The sequence below is a fragment of the Aulonocara sp. 'chitande type north' Nkhata Bay genome, linkage group LG20 (assembly GCF_057382095.1).
Source record: "Aulonocara sp. 'chitande type north' Nkhata Bay isolate Kocher_YH1m ecotype deep benthic linkage group LG20, A_spYH_male_GT1.1, whole genome shotgun sequence".
Lineage (NCBI taxonomy): Eukaryota > Metazoa > Chordata > Actinopteri > Cichliformes > Cichlidae > Aulonocara > Aulonocara sp. 'chitande type north' Nkhata Bay.
Window position 1 is genome coordinate 16,681,529 of NC_141363.1, and position 17,343 is coordinate 16,698,871.

The following is a 17,343-nucleotide window of genomic DNA, read 5'->3' on the forward strand; positions in this document are numbered from 1 at the left end:
CTTTTATGCTCACCAGGGTTAATGGTGCTCTTATAGTTTCGTTACATCAGGCATTTATTGGACTTTTGCCCTCATTTGGCTTTGGTTAAAAAGCACTTCTGGATTTCTAAGGGGCTGTCTGAGCTTAATCAGGTCAAATGCTCAAAATATCCAATACACCATAGGTTTGTCATTAGTGAGCCAAGCAGCAGCAAATGAAACCACGCCAGAGTGCTGCAGCCTAAATGATCGTGCTAATAGCGTGTGTGAACCAAAGAGCATTGATAAAAGCAGGAAATCAATAATCACATTATTACAGTGTACAACTCAGCACTGCCTACATGAATCTCTTTCACTGTCGATTGACATTGCTTATCTCTCCTGCCTATTTCAGGCATGTATCATCTGAAGTGGTATTTTTGTGAACACTGGATGGATAGAAGAATATCTGCTCTCTTTTTTCTCTGTGTTGGTCTCCACCATCTCCTGAGTAACGTATGTACTCAATTCTTCACTGTGAACAGCCACGAAAGGGCGAGAGATGGAACACAGAAAAGATCGTCAGGACCAAAATCAAACATATAAAGTGAAAAAATGAGAGGAAATTGTTTACAACCTTTGCTTTTAGCCTCTGGTTTGACTTCATTGTGCAGCAATAATTGCAGCTAATCTTTTGAATAACTGTTGATGAGTCCTGCATCGACTTTGGAGGATCTTTTGCCCATTTCATAGTTTATAACATAATTTAATGTTGCTAAGTTTCCTTCCATAACTTTAAGGTTTGGACTTGAACTTAGCTGTTCCAAACCATTATTTTTATTCCTTTATTTTTTTTTTCTGTGTTCAGCTGAACAACTTGGAAGATTTCATGAGATCATAAGAAATCTCACTTGTGTATTTCCACCAACATGTTGTGAAGACGAGACTTTTTTAATCTCTGTTTTTGTAATGTAAAAACAGGGGTGCATACTCACACTTGATTATCATCCCAGTGACGGAAAATACCTTACAAATAACAATTTGTAATAATGATTCAATTTGTTAAATTGGTTGTCTTTATCTACCTGTAGCAACATTTAGCTTCCAGTTACACAGGCCTAAACACCAGTTGGTGACCAGGCAAACACTGGCCACTAGAGAAACCAGTGGTGAGTGGTTACTGGAGGTTGCTGCCATTCCCTGTTAAGTCCTTTGCTAAAGTAAGTCACAGAGGCATAGAGGCTGGTCGTTGACCCCCTTGCAACCACCAATCACTAGTCTTGGTCTCTAAGTGATGGTGAATTTTGTGTGAATGCAAAAAGAGACTGTTTGTCTTCATAGTAAAAGTTGCAGTGTTTGGAAATGTGTTGGTTTCAGCAGTAAGACATACGTTGCATTAAAGCAAACATTCTCAGTTTCTTTGTGCTGCACTTTTTCAGGTTTCACTACTGCTTGGTGGTTATTTAGCGAGTATCTGGTAAATGGGCTGATTGTCTACCTGAGCACTAAAAAGTGTTTTATACAACTTACCTCATTCATCCATTTATACATGTAGTTTTTCCTACCTAAAAACACTCACACGGAAGCACCAGAGTTCATACTCCAACAGATGTACTGGAGTATGATTGCAGCAGTAACAGCCAGGAATAGATCCACCAACCTTGCGACTAGCAGATGACCTGCTCTACCTCCTGAGCTACAGCCACCCCAGTCTGCAAGCAAGTCATCATCTTCCATGCACATAACAGGTGACTGCAGCAATCTAGCAACCAAAGCAATTATATGAAGGTTGCTTGTGCAGTATTGTCTTTACGACCAGGTTCACCTAACAACTGCTACTAAAGACTACCAGCAACCTTCAGCTACAAATCACTATCTGCTCAGGGAGTACACATTCTTCTCTAGAGATCTGAGGGCCGCAGACCGGTCTCTAGGTGTGTAACTGAGGTCTGAAGAGCCACTTATACAATTAAACTTAGTATTGTGTAAAATTAAGCTTTCTGCTATTTCCCCTGCTCTTTCTTCTTTATAGCCACTAAACCTTATCTCCAGTTACTGTAGAAATATTGTGCAAACAACTGAAATTCAAAGTGACATGTTTTACTGCACATGTGGGCTATACCTATACTAAAAGGGAATACCCTTTCTTCCTTTGCAGCATTCATGGATTTGAAGGTTTGATTGACACTACAACAAATAGAACAAAGAGCATTTCATATACTGAGAGACCACCGGAGCAGTGCCACACTTGAAGGATCAACAATTCTGCTTGTTGTTCCTAAAATTTACTCTCCATGAGTGCATCTGGATAAATGGCACACATTTTTGCCTGGTGACTACATCACCATGGCAACGGTCAGTCCGCCACTTGTTTGGAACGTGACCAGAAGGAGAGTGGCTATTGGCTGGGTGCACTGAGGAACAGGATGAAGGAAGGAGCCTGCTGCTGACAAGATGGCAATGCTGCAAAGGACAGCTCAGTCTTACAGCTTGCAGCAATGCATTGGACTTCTGTTTCAGACAGCGTACTGACCGTATGTGGCCTCATAAATTAATTAAGGTTCATAAGTGTGGCTGGAGAACTGAACAGTCCTAACGGAACAGGCTCAGTTCCCCAAGAGCCCCTGTGACTCCTTGGGTGCCTGGGTCTGGTAGCCCCTTTCTGAAGGGTATCTAAAAAGAGATTCAAAATGAAAGGATAAAAGAGACTCAACAACAAACAATTTAAACATGAAAATAGAACTTAAAATGGCAACGGAAATGGAATGGCTTTAAAATTAAGTGCACAAATACACACATTTCCTTAAAAAGGCAACAAATGATTCAAAACAATTACAAAGACCCAAAACAACTATGAAAGATCCAATAAAACAACACCTAAAACCATTCCACAAATATGCAAATTAAACAAAAGTAGAGGCAAAGAGACAGAGAACAACAAAAATAACATTTCTTACATATAAAGATCAAAAGCCTATAAACAGAGACTGAAAACAGTTTTACACAAAAGTAGAAAACTCAAATCTAAAAGACAATCACTACCAAGACATGCAACATGGCAACACAAAAAATGCAAAAGCTGCTAGAGATGAAAGAAAATGGGCTCAGTGTCTCATAGTGCATTAGTGTCCAAATGTATTTAACAGTCTTTGCTTGCACACATGTACTTCTCGGTGTCTACCTACTTAACTGTAAAAAACGTTGAGCATTTATGATGACAAAGTGGAGGAAGTGTTCTTTCAGCACTGGCACAGAAATGCACAATATGCTTTCTGTGCCAAGAATATTCAGGGAGATCCTTGCGCCAGAATCTTCAATCAAACTCCTTTCATAACTCCATCCATTCACTGACTACGCTTCTCTGCCACTCTATTAAAATCAGGCTTAAGCCTGACAGAAAACCCGTAAAAGAAAACTGTGCGCAAATGAATTTGCTCACGGAAACTAGACTGTTCTGTGATATGATCAGAGTAAAAGCCATGTGGACATGAAAAAAGAGCTCTGGCTCTGTCATCTGTCAGGCAGGACGTTACGTTAGTGGAAAAACAGGAATGCTGCAAGGTCAAACTGCAGCGCCAGGCAGCCCGTCACGACTCTGCCGCCTGCAAACATGGATGACACTCACTTTGAGTGTGAGCTACTTGTGCATGCGGAGCCAGGGGTTTTAAAAACTGTCTGCTGTGACGCTGCGTGGACAGTGTGTACTATATCTGACGCCCAAAGGCCCGTGAGAGTTCAAACATGGACGCGCAGGATGACCAGACGCGAAAACATCTGCCGGAGAAAGCGCACTGCGCATCAACATCATCATCATCATGCCTCCATCAGCTGCACCAAAACAAACAGACAGGCCAGAAAACAGCCTGACCCGACAACCAAGAGCTTTACTCTCCACAAATTCCCTGCACGGGGGCTCCATTCACTTATTATTTCTAACCGCTGTTGTGAGCCACTCGGTTCACTACACGCAGACTCGTTCTCCGCACTGAGAGAGCTCTGCAGCATCCACGGATGGCACCGATGATTTCCATAAACGGGCTTGACCCGGCCCCGCTTACCTGTGCCCGGCTTCCCGTATACCGCTGTTAGTCCGTCCACAGCTCCATCGCCATGGTTGTTGTTGTGTCCCTCATTTCTTCCACCAAGAGCTCCGCCTGATGGAGCGGCGGCACGTCCGAGGAGGCGTGGGGAGGAGGGAGAGAGGGGGCTGAGTCAGGAGGGATGCAGGGAGATGCACTGGATGGCCGCCGCGTGAGGAGGAGAGGCACAAGGGTATATGGACGGAAGCATCTGCGTCACGTTACGTCAGATTGATCTTTTTAAAGGGAAACACTGCTTCATTTGTCGGGCTTCAGCTCAGTGCAAGCTACAGTGCAAGCTTCTTTAACACCGAGAATACATTAGAGACAGGGCTGCTGTCACTGCAAGGAGAAAGTGGTCTGTTACTAGGTAACACTGCAATAAATATATAATTATGGCTATTGTGAAGATGTAAAAATATTTGTTGGGAGTGATCGACAGGATTTTAAATGAGTAAATCAGAGGGACAAATATATGCTCGGACATGTGCAGAGGAGGGGAAGTGGACATTCTGTGTGAATGATGTTGAGGTAGGAAAAGAGGAAGATCACAGAGAAAGTTCGAGGATGTTGTGAAGGAGGACATGCAGAGGGTTGGTGTGACACAAGGGGATGTTGGTCAGAGGATGAGAGAGAAGTAGACAAGTAGCCAGTGTCCAAACAAAAACTTTGAAAGACCTCCAGAAAGACTTTTGTACAGCGTTCAAGATAAACAAGAGTTAGTGAGTTTTCATTGTCCTCATTTAAAGTGCTATTAAATGGTTAAACATTTCTTTGTTTTACATAGACCTGTAATAAAACCTGACTTCCTTTTACTTATTTTTAAAGACTTTGTGCCAAATCTCAAAATTGTCCTATACTGACCGTCTCAGCCATAGTTCAAGAAACAATACCTTTTACTAGAAAAAAAATCTTAAAAATGTTAATAGGCACTTCTGGCATACCTTTGTGTCTTTTTAAATGTGTATATTTCTAAAAGTAGGAAGTTGATCCTATATATCATTACTGAGAACACTGTCCTATGCTCCATTATGTCATATTTGGATTTTCTTCTGAAGAAGCTGAAGAAACTCATTTAAGATCATATACCTGATATACCCCCGTCAATTATTCATGGTAAGTTTTTCTATTAGAATTGTGCAAATATTTAACCATGTTTACAGAAAACTGAAAGTGTTGAGTTTTATTTTCCTTTGGTGTGTGAAAATGCATGCATATTTAAATATAAACAGTATTTTAAATAAAATAATTAGGGGTCATTGTCATCTTATCAACTAATTATGAGAGTTAAGTTAAACCATGCTTATTAACTGACACTAAAACATAAAAGTCCACTGTTGTGATGCCTTTGGGATGTCACTCCAGATGACAAAGATAACACACAACATATCTTTAAGAAGCTTTTACACAACTAAATAAAATAAGTATGCATCTTAATCTCAATCTCTTAATTTTCATATTTACCAGTCTCGGCAGATGGCCCCGCCCCTCCCTGAGCCTGGTTCTGACGGAGGTTTCTTCCTGTTAAAAGGGAATTTTTCCTTCCCACTGTCGCCAAAGTCCTTGCTCATAGGGGGTCATGTGATTGTTGGGTTTTTCTCTGTATCTATTATTGTAGGGTCTAGCTTACAATATAAAGCACCTGATGCAACTGTTGTTGTGATTTGGCGCTATATAAATAAAATGGAATTGAGTTGAATTGAATATTACATTCCCCAAATGAAATGACTCTTCGATGTAATACATAATTGCATTTTTCACCTTATTTTTCCCAAAGTTTGTTTTTCTTTCAAAATATCTTCAGGCATTTGTGCTTCACTTGCTCGTTCACTTTTCTGTTATGGCCTACCGATGCCTGTTATAACACTGTTCATGACATTTTATGTTGTCTGTTAATAAAATTCACATCATGGTATAATGTTTGAATTTACAGAAAGGGAACTTGATTAAACACAAATATGTTGGGTGGGAAATTCACATTTATTTCTGCATGTCTGCTCCAGCAATTGTTCAAAGTCCAAGTAAAGTAGGAGTATCCTGCAAAGGATACACCTGTGCATCCTTAGTCAACAAGCCTCCTCTCTCCTCTGTCCTCCAGATAAATTTCTGGGTCACAGGCAGGAGGACGAGGAGACACAAATAGACAAAAAGAAACGTGCTGGAGACCTGCCTCGTTCACAACAGAAAACCCTCCCTGCAGTGAGAAGATCAATGGAGAACTGTGGCGGCTGTGGGAAACAACAATGTCATTATTATGTAACTGAGACTGGAGACAAAAGCAGCCCCTGAAAGTCCCTGACTTAAATTTGCTTTGTGAGTACATTTGCATTTGGGGTTCATTCACACTGTTTAACATTCCATTTCTTTACTTCTGCCTGTGATACTGGAAACAGTCAGAGGCAAAATGACAGGCTGTTTCATACATCATAAATATGACTTCTGAACTCATGGAACTGCATTTCAGTGAGCATTAAGAGGTAAGAGGCGGTTGCAATAACCTGACAATCTGATGCCTCTCTTTTGCCGTTTAGAAAGGAAAAAGTGTGCATGTGCCCAAATCGATAGCACTGACAATTCTTCATCTAAAACACCTGAGAAGCTCAGCTGGGTAAGGACAGAGCGCACAGCAGCAAAGTTCTCTGTTTAATTTGCAAAAGACTTTAGGTTTAGGATAGGAACAAATTTTATAATTTGTTTACAGCATATACATATATTATTTCTAAAAGTTAATGGATCGGTATTTGCACATTTTGAGTTTTTCTATCCACCCAAAGCCCTTTTCCCAGGCTTCATTTACCCATTCACACACCTCTTTATTATTTAAACCTACTTATCTCTCACACACAAATGCATCAGGGGCACAGGGTCATTTACCATTTGAAAGTTTGGTGATTCATTTCCCAGCTCCTCCAGTCTGCATGTAGAAGTATCTTTGGGCAAGATACTGAGCCCTGAGCTGGCCCAATGCATCCATCTAGGTGCTTAGATACAGAAAAAAACTGCGGGTATAAATATGAGTGCATGTGTGAATGATGCTTGTAGAAAAAGTGCTTAGTGCTCAGGGTAGAAAAGTGCTAAATAAGTCCATGGACCCACTTTATTAATCAATATTAGCATTATTATTTACACTTAAGTGATTTGAATTCTCATATACCATTTGCACAAAAATTTTGTCAATTCATAATTTCATTATACTAGCCAAAGAAACTAGTTTCATAACAAGATGATCTCATGCGTTTCCATTTTTAATGCTGGTTGTGAATAACAAATAAAACTGTCATTCCCCTTTGAAGCTTAAACCATGAAATAATTGCCAGAAAACTCAAATAGTTTGATATTGGAGCATTTATTGAAAAATAATTCAAAATTAATTTGCATATATGAGTTTCAGTTTGAATCATATTTGCTATTTGCTGCATTTTTAAAAATATATTTTTTTTAAGGACAAACACCTTAGAGCAAAGAGTAATTTCATTTTATAGACAAGTGCACTAACACTTCCACTGTAACTCAATTATAATATCTAACAAGGAGGACTCCAGAAAGCACACACTGTAGTATTTTACCAATTAAAAGTACAGTCTTTTGTTTGTAGGGTAGCACTCCTGTTCATTCATGCAATTAGCAAATCGTATCATTAAAGAAAAAAAAAAAGATGCAGCCGGGTTCAGGTATAGTGTCTGTGGAATAGCCAACAAACAGCCAGTAATGATAAGTTAATTACACAGGTGTAAGGTGTCAGGTTTTTTTGGCTGTTTCACAGCATTAGATTTGAGATAAACCAAGTAGTTAGGCTTAGTTTAGGTATCGAAGTACATATGATGAACTGACTAAGAAAAACTATGATACAACGAATTCTGACTAAAAAAAGATGTTTTCCCCAAGAAAATGGGTAGATAAATGACAGGAGGCTATTTAACCTTCAGCTTTGTTTACCTGACAGATGTTTTTCTTTTGGAAACAGTTACAAACTGTTATAAAGACAATTTTCCAGAATGTTGACTGTATAGTGCAGGGGTCCCCAATCCCAGTCCACAAGGGGGCCGGTGTCCCTGCAGGTTTTAGATGTGTCCTTTATCCATCACAGCTGATTTAAATGGATAAATGACCTCCTCAACATGTCTTAAAGTTCTCCAGAGGCCTGGTAATGAACTAATTATGTGATTCAGGTGTGTTGACCCAGGGTGAGATCTAAAACCTACAGGGACACTGGCCCTCAAGGACTGGGACTGGGGACCCCTGGTATAGTGTAACAAGACTAATAATGAAATATGCTGTTGGATGAAGTCTCAGTGCTTTGCAAACCCGTAGCAGAGATTTCATGCTGCATACATTGGGAAATGCATCTTTCAAGCTGAGTACTTCAAAAATATTTTCTAAAGCAAGCGAGAAAATTCTCAATTTGTTTGACGATTTGCTACATCATTCATACACTAGATGGCAGTATTGCCCTTGAGCACAATAACTATATTTTACTAGGACTGTGCATCTGCTTCTATGTGTTTTACTGAATTCCAAGTAATTGCCATTGATTTATTGTGAGAATTCTCACCAATCTGGCAATCCAGCTCACATGTGTGGGAGCATATTAGGTAATTTATTCTAACACTAATAGGTAAGCAGAGGCGGTGGTGTGTGTTTCATGATCAACAACAGCTGGTGTGATTATGCGAACGTGCACCCGGTCAAATCCTTCTGCTCACCGGACCTGGAGTACCTGATGATTAAGTGCCGGCCATTCTGGCTACCGAGGGAATTTACAGCAGTGATTATTACGGCTGTTTACATTCCCCCACAAGCCGACACTGACCGTGCACTCAGGGAACTGTACAGCGCGATCAGCAGCGAGGAAACCGCACACCCAGAGGCAGCGTTTATCACAGCCGGAGACTTTAATAAGGGAAACCTGAAGAAAGTCTCACCAAAACTCCATCAACACATCCTTTTCAACACACGTGGAAACCGGCTACTCGACCACTGTTACACCTCTTTCCGGGATGCGTACAAAGCCCTCCCCCGCGCCCCATTCGGCCAATCAGATCACTGCTCCATCCTGCTCCTGCCCGCCTACAGGCAGAAGCTGAAACAGGAAGCTCCAACCCGGAGGGCGGTGCACTGTTGGACGGACCAATCGGAGTCTGCGCTGCGGGACTGTTTTGATCACGCGGACTGGGAAATGTTTCACGTGGCCGCCAGAGACATTGATGAATACACAGACTCAGTCTGTGGATTTATCAGGAAATGCGTGGAAGATGTCGTCCCATCCAGAACAGTCAAATCCTTCCCAAATCAAAAACCCTGGATTAACGGAGATGTTCGCGCGGCACTGGCGGCACGGAACACCGCCTTTGCCTCCGCGAACACATCGGACTACAAACACGCACATTACCAGCTCCGGAAGACGATCAAAGCAGCCAAACGTGAGTACAGGGACAGGGTGGAGCAACAGTTTGACAACCCTCGGAGTATGTGGCAGGGACTAAACACGATCACAGACTTTAGAGGGAAAACCAGCACACCGCAGACCACGGCCTCTCTGTGTGAGGATCTAAACGTATTCTACGCTAGATTCGACACAGCGAACACCATGAGACCGGACAGTGTGCGCACCGCGGATGACGTCAGTGCGCACACTGTGTCTGAGGAGGATGTGCGGAAGTGCTTCAGGAAGGTGAACGCACACAAAGCTACTGGTCCGGACGGGATTCCCGGCCGCGTCCTCAGGTCATGCGCGGCTCAGCTGGCTGGAGTGTTCACGCACATCTTCAACCTTTCCCTCTCTCTGTCTGTAGTCCCAGCCTGCTTCAAAATGGCCACCATCGTCCCTGTACCCAAATCCTCCACCATCTCCTCATTGAACGACTGGCGACCTGTAGCCCTGACCCCCATCGTAAGCAAATGCTTCGAGAAGCTGGTCAGGGGCTTCATCTGCTCTGCACTACCCGACTCACTGGACCCTCTACAGTTTGCATACCGCCACAACAGGTCCACTGATGATGCCATAGCCCTGACACTACACACTGCCCTGTCACACCTGGAGAAGAGAGACACGTATGTGAGGATGCTGTTTGTAGATTACAGCTCAGCATTCAATACCATCGTTCCCTCGAAGCTGGACAGGAAACTGCAGGATCTAGGACTGAGCAGCTCCCTCTGCAGCTGGATCCTTAGCTTCCTGTCTGACAGACGCCAGGTGGTCAGACTGGGCAGCATCACCTCATCCCCCATCACACTGAACACTGGTGCTCCACAGGGGTGTGTACTGAGCCCTCTCCTGTACTCACTCTACACCTACGACTGCACAGCCACTAACAGCTCCAACATCATTGTGAAGTTTGCGGACGACACTACAGTGGTGGGTCTTATCACCAATGGTGATGAGACGGCTTACAGGGAGGAGGTCAGCGCCCTGACCCACTGGTGTCAAGACAACCATCTCACCCTCAACGTCGCAAAGACAAAGGAGTTGATAGTGGACTTCCGGAGGTGCAGAGAAGTACACACCCCCATCACTATCAACCGCGCTGCTGTGGAGAGAGTGAGCAGCTTCCGGTTCCTTGGAGTACATCTGGCTGAGGATCTTACGTGGTCAGTACACACAAACAAAACAGTGAAGAAGGCGCAGCAGCGCCTCTTCTTTCTCAGGAGACTGAAAAGATTCGGCATGAGCCCCCGCATCCTCAGGACCTTCTATCACTGTGCCATTGAGAGCATCCTCACTGGATGCATCACCACCTGGTATGGCAACAGCACCGCCTACAACTGCAAAGCTCTCCAGCGAGTAGTGCGGTGCTCTGAACGGATAATTGGAGGTGAGCTTCCCTCCCTCCAAGACATCTACAGGAAGCGCTGCCTGAGGAAAGCGGGGAGGATCATCAAGGACTCCAGTCACCCCAGCCATAAACTGTTCAGACTGCTTCCATCAGGAAGGAGGTTCTGCAGCATCCGGTCCCGTACCAGCAGACTGAGAGACAGCTTCTTCCATCAGGCCATCAGACTGCTGAACACGTCATAGACACCTCAGCTTCACTACTGGAACTTCAACATTATGCACTCCACACTGTATATAAATGCCACTTGTTTTGCACATATTCAACTCTGTATATTTTATATATTTTATTATTATTATTATTATTATTATTATCTTTTTTTTTTTTTTTTTTTACTATTTAATTTGTAAAAATGTGTATACACACACACACACACACACACACACACACACACACACACACACACACACACACACACACACGTAGGAAAATATTTAGTATACACATCCAGAAATGCATACACTATTATATATTGTACATATATTTATTAGTTTCAGGTTAGCCATTCTTGTATTTTGCTCGTTTGTGTTGTTGTGTTTGCACAACTCTGTTGCTTGTGGGGCTCGCACACAAGAATTTCACTCGCATGTGCTGTGCCAGTGTGCCTGCACATGTGATGTGACAATAAAAGTGATTTGATTTGATTTGAACAATGAGACTGATTGCTTTGTAGAAAGAAATAAGAATGTGTTTGATGGATTTGTATCTTTTTTTTCTTTTTCTGCCTGTCCCATTTGGTTCTTTAGCCGTCAGAATTGTTGTCTGAAGACCAACAAGGATACCCAATGGATTTACTTTGCCAAATGGATCATCACGGCCTTGTCGTATTGGTCCATTTGATCGACCTTTGTTGTTATTATTTATTTTATTTTCAGTTGTTACAGACGGGACAGACATGACTGAGGGATAGGAAAGGGAGAAAGAAAGATGAAGGAAAAAAAACAGAAGTGAGAAAGGGCACTTAAAAGGAGAAAGAAGAGAAAAAGGAAAAAAAAACTCCTGGATCACCTGTTGAGAGAAAAAGAAGAGAAAACAAGCAAAAAAAACCATACTAAACACAACACCATCACGTTAATCTAGCTAAGTGTAAACAGCAGTAAATACTAAATATTGAATGTTGTTGTGTAGCAAGCAAGACCGACAGCGCACAATATGCTTGGAAATAGCAGCCAATAGAGGTGTAGTTTATGTCTATGAACAGTGAACACCTGTGTGGATCAGCGCGCTTGTATTCAAAAGGTTTCCCCATGTAATGGTCTGCTAGAGGGTGTAGAGAGCCATAGCCCCGTCCCCCAGGGCATAAAGCAGGCATGGAGGAGATCCAGGCCCCAGACATCCAGAGGCCCCAGAGTGCGAGAGCCCAAGGAGGACCACCGGAGGGGCATCCATGCCACCCTCCTGGGAAGAGCTGAGGCATCCCAGATGAGGCATCACCCAGTAGCCACCCAGTAGCCACAGAGCCAGAGGGGGCTGCAGTGGCGTGCCCGCCAGCTCTGCCGGCAGCCAGCTGTGCCAGAGTGAACCAAGCTGCAGGCCCAGAGGCCGGAGGCCCGAGGGCCCCCTTTGCCCCGGAAGAGGCCTGACCGAGCAACAGGCACCAGGCCCCGCCAAGTAGTCACCGGGAGTGAGCTGGTACATACCTGAGCGCCCAGCCCCGGACACCAAGAACCACCAACTGTTAGGATGCCTGGGTCGTTGACCCAGGGTTTTGAGTTTATTATATTATTTATCATTTCTAGTCTTTGGTTTCTAAGAGTTATGTCTTATGGTTTATGTCTCTTAGTTGCTGTCTCCCCTGTCTGCTATATCCCCGTGTCCAGTGTGTTGTCTGTGTCTGCCCTGGTCCCACGTGTCTGCCCTGGTCCCACGTCTCTGTTCCCTCTGTTGTAGTGCCTGCCTGTGAGTCTGTGTCTGTAAGTTCAGTCTGTGTTATGTTTCCTGTTTTATTTTGAAGGTCCATGTCTTATCTTAATGTATCTGGTCTTGCTTCCCCTGTTTCATTAGGCCTGATTTGCCCCAGCTGTGTTTCCCTCCTGTTGCCCATTCCCTGATTGCTCCCTCTATGTATTTAAGCCCTGTGTTTCAGTTTGCTGGTGTTGTGATCTACTCTTATCTACCCTCATGTATGCTATGTGTTTTGGTTTTCCTGCCTGCGTTAATGTTTGTACTTTGGAAGTTTGTTACTTTGAGTTCAGCATTAAAGCTGTTTTTGAGTTCACGTCTGTCTCCGGAGTCTGCACTTTAGGTCCTTTTCCTGCCTGTACACAGCCGTCACATGACACCAATGCACCGACCCCTGAGGGCATCAGTTACCAGCAGGAAGTGTGGTGAGGGGAGAAAGGCCTTTGGAGGGCCTGAGAGTTTCCAGAGAGGTGGAGTGTAAGACCCGACCTGACATATAGACACAGACAAACAGGCACACACAGACACAAACATGCATTCCCACCCTCATGCACACATATACAAATACTCAGCCCTCACCCAACGTAGGGATAGACATACATGGACACTGTACACACAATCACACTCCCCAAACAAACTCTATACTAGTGATGGCCAAATGAAGCTTTCCGAAGCACTGAAGCTTGTATTGAAAAACGGTTCATTACTCGAAGCTTTTCAACACAGTCCTCTCTGGTGACATCTGGTGGCGAAAATTTTGAAGAGCAGCTTGAATCTGCAGAATAAAACGGACTGCTCAATTATCACTGCTCACTGAAGAGTGGAGTTCTCTCCGATATTGGTCCACCGTTCCGTTGCTTTGAACATGTAATTGGTTTTGTTTTCTCGATTGGGGGGCTGAAAAAAAATGTAATGCGTATTTGCGTAATACATTTTGATCAATAAACTTTCCCTATTTAAACATGCACTATGGTGTGGCCTTCCTTTGCTCATAACTCCTTGATGTTGGTAAATACAATAAGTGAGCAATATATATATTATACATATGATAATGCACAGCACATTATGGAGTATGCCCCTGCTGTGAAGTCCTGCCTCCATCTACTTGTCATTTAATCACTGGACAGCTGGACAGGTTCATACAAAATATTAGATTAGGCCAATTGTCCTTTACATATTTTTGACCTAGGGGTAGGATTGATTGTGAACTGGAAAGGGAAAATGCTTAGGGGGCTGAGTACGGCTGCATCGTCACTGATTTGTAGAATCATTTGTTAACTGGAAAATTTATTTTCCAGTGTTAGAAAATCAGCACTGCTCAGTGTTAGCCATTGTTAATCTTCAAAACTGACTAGGTTACTTTTAAACATATAACACTGTCAAAAGTGTTAATTTAACACTCAACAGTGTTGTATTTAACACTCAGAGGTGTGGACCCATATAGACACTCTCCAGTGTTAATTTAACACTGGAGATTTTGCTGTGTACCCTCGCCCCTGGAGGGGGAAACGGCACCTAGACCCAGGAGATGTTACCCTTTCCCCCGGGGTGGAGGCAAGCAGACCGCCCCAGGCTCCGCAGCAGCAGGGAGGCCCCGCATCCCAGATCCCAATCGGATGGCCAACACCTCCTTCCAGCCCCCCTGCCCCGATGGCCAGCCGAGAACAGGGGTGTGTGAAGACCCCAAACCTCCCTCCTCTCGCTCATGTGCAGTGTTGTTGCGTGTTGTTCTAAGGTGCATTTAAAATACGGGAGAGCATGGTGCTGCTGCCAGAGAGCAGCAGGTGTTAGCATGGCCCCTCTCGAGAAATCTCAATGTCTACATGGATTTAAAATCGAGAGGTGGGCACCGGCGCCAGAGGTGGGGCTGAATACACAGACCGTCCACTGGATGCCGTTAACGTGCCCACCCTCAAGGCCCTATATGTATGTGTTATGAGAGTGTGAGTAATGTGGATGTCTAAGTTGTGGAATAAAATTGAGGCACAGATGGCCAGAAGGGGACGGGGGGGATGCCTCCCCTGCACCCTGGTGACACACCCGCACCCCAAGGCCCTACTTGTGTGGGTGGGTGTGTTGGAGAGGGAAGAGGGAGGCAGCCGGGGATGGGGAGGATTTGTTTCTTTAACTTTTAAAACAAATTATCCCTTTCTCCCAAAAATTGCCATCTATTTGTCCAGGCCATTTGTCTGCACCACTGACTGTATTTTCACCCAAACAGAAGCAGACAACTTCTGCTTCTGTGCAGACAGAAATGCTCAGCGACGCATGAATTTCCAGAGTCTATCAGGAAAATATTTCCGTTGGATAAGAAGGTCTTTGATTCTATCACATCTTTTTAACATGTCAGCACCTCCCACACTCTCATTTGATCTTTTTAAGGTTTGATATGATGCTGCATCAGTGTGTAAGCCCACTCAGGATGGCATGTCTGCCAACAATATCATTCATACCTTAAAGATGCCTCCCACCATGGAATGGCAGGACTCGATTTCATGGCTGATGTGAGCCTGAGGAACACTTCTATGATCATAGGTCTGTGTATAGGTGGGTTACAAGAGCCATCAAAGATATGATGGAAATTGCCATACCATTACAGCAGATGGACTAGGTGACTTAAAGTCGTGCCTAAGGGACATGAGCTGTGTAGCAGAAGAGCTGCAAGAATAACAAGTTTCCTTTCTTTATATCATTTTTCGCTCTTTTGTTCTGTTTAGCTTTAATGTTGCTGAATGCCTTTGCAATGCTGCTCTCTTTTAAATGACAGACTTTATTCTGAGACAGACATTCAGAGATCAAGATGCATTTAGAGATACACAGAAATAATGAATCATGATTCAAAGCCTATAAAAAAGCTTAGCAATAAGTAGGCGTAAATTACTCTATAAGATTTCATATCATCTTATTGTCATGTTTTCACACCTTTTCTGACAGTTGCACTCGAGATGCATGTAAACCATGAGTTTGTCTAACGCCTTCTATCCTTTGAGCAACTACTTCATTTTAACACATCAATAAGGTTTAGGTTTAAGTATTTAGGCATTATGTGTTGGATGTTCCCTGTGATGCCAGCAATATAATCTTTTATCTTTTAGTAGATCTATTAAACATTAGGGTGTGTCTGGTCTGATTGATCAGACACATCCTAATAAATCCTGTACATCGAGTTTTGTCACTTCTTGTACAGGTTTGAGCAAAACTCCTCTAAGCTTGCTTAATTGATGTTACACATCTGTATTTGTCTCCCTACACACACACTGTTTTGGTATTGCATCGATAAATGCTTTCTGCTGTTTTGTGTAAAAATGTTTAAGCCATCCAATGTATATAAAGATGGATGTATTGTAACATTACACAGATTTTGGAAAACAGAAATCTGAAGCCTGAATGATTTCATTTTGGCTGTTTTTGACAGAAAAGACAGAATCCTAAGCAAGGTTTTGTAACAGTACTTTTGATTCTAAAATATCTAGCATTTTAAAATGGTAATCTATGGGCAGTAACGTGTTTTGGTTTTGGGCTGGGTCTCCGGATTTGGCATCATTAGTTCAGGCCCCTCTGGATTCAGGGGCTCAGGATAGAATACATAGGATTAACAGCCTCTGCTAACAGTCTCAGGGCAAGGCCACCAAAGCATCTTTTTTGCTCCGTTGTGGCTGGGGCATAGTCTCTAAGGAAGCCTGTCAAGACTTAAATGGCACTATCTCAGTCTCTAAAGAGATCCTGTATGGAGCAGTCTCATGTGAGACACCACAAGGATGGGTGAGGGCTAGAACTCCGCTTCCTCATGGCAGAACCTCCACTGGGCCAGGTATGGAGCTGGCCTGAAGGGTTAAGAAAAATGTCACAAAAGGCACAAAAGACTGAAGAATAATCAGAAAAGTCAAAATCACACAGTCACCCTGGACCAAAACCAAACAGATTGTATATTTCCATACAATCTGTTTGGTTTGGTCCAGGAACTCTGAAAACAAACTCACAGCTTATCACTCAGGACCATGACACTGTGGTCTTATAGGCTTAAGAAAAGTCAAACAAACTCCTTTTAGGGATGAAATAATAAAGGATGCAATGCCGGTTTGTACAGAAAATGGATAAAATTCAAAACAGTGTTACTAACAGAAAACTTCCACAACATTTAGACCCTGTGAACCATCACACTTAACAATCTCTGCTTTGCCATTGGGTTTGCAATGTCTCTGATGTCAACAGGCTGAAATGGTCAAAAGAAAATGATGGACTTTGGAATAATAAGAAACTCTGAAGATAAAAACAGGTTCACTGCACTGTGCAAGCGTCCAGATGGTCTGCAATGTGCTAGTGTTTAGTTTCCCTTAAAGTAAGTGGTCATGACCCTTATGCAATGTGCCCTCTGGCAATGTTTACACAAAGAGAAAGAAAAAACAGAGTGAAAAGACACTCACTACTTTCCACATAAGAAGCAGCAGTTTACTGTAAAAGGTAATTTGTAAATTGAGTTTTTATATGCATCACCTCCCAATGATGAGTGCAGTGTTGTATCATAATAATTAAGTATTGATGCAGCATAAAACTGGGTGCTGGACACAAAAATG

At 43.0% G+C, this 17,343-nt stretch overlaps 1 protein-coding gene across 3 annotated transcripts in view; it reads right to left on the reverse strand.

The window, feature by feature from the left end:
* snphb (syntaphilin b) overlaps window positions 1–4,215 on the reverse strand; it is a 33,724-nt gene extending 29,509 nt beyond the window's left edge. For 2 of the 3 annotated variants that reach the window (XM_086276613.1, XM_086276612.1), the window contains exon 1: window positions 4,017–4,214. The gene's annotated coding sequence lies outside the window, so the exon portion shown is untranslated. Of the gene's footprint in view, window positions 1–4,016 lie in introns of all 3 variants that reach the window. The other variant, XM_086276610.1, reaches the window with a different exon arrangement.
* Window positions 4,216–17,343: the final 13,128 nt, after the last annotated feature.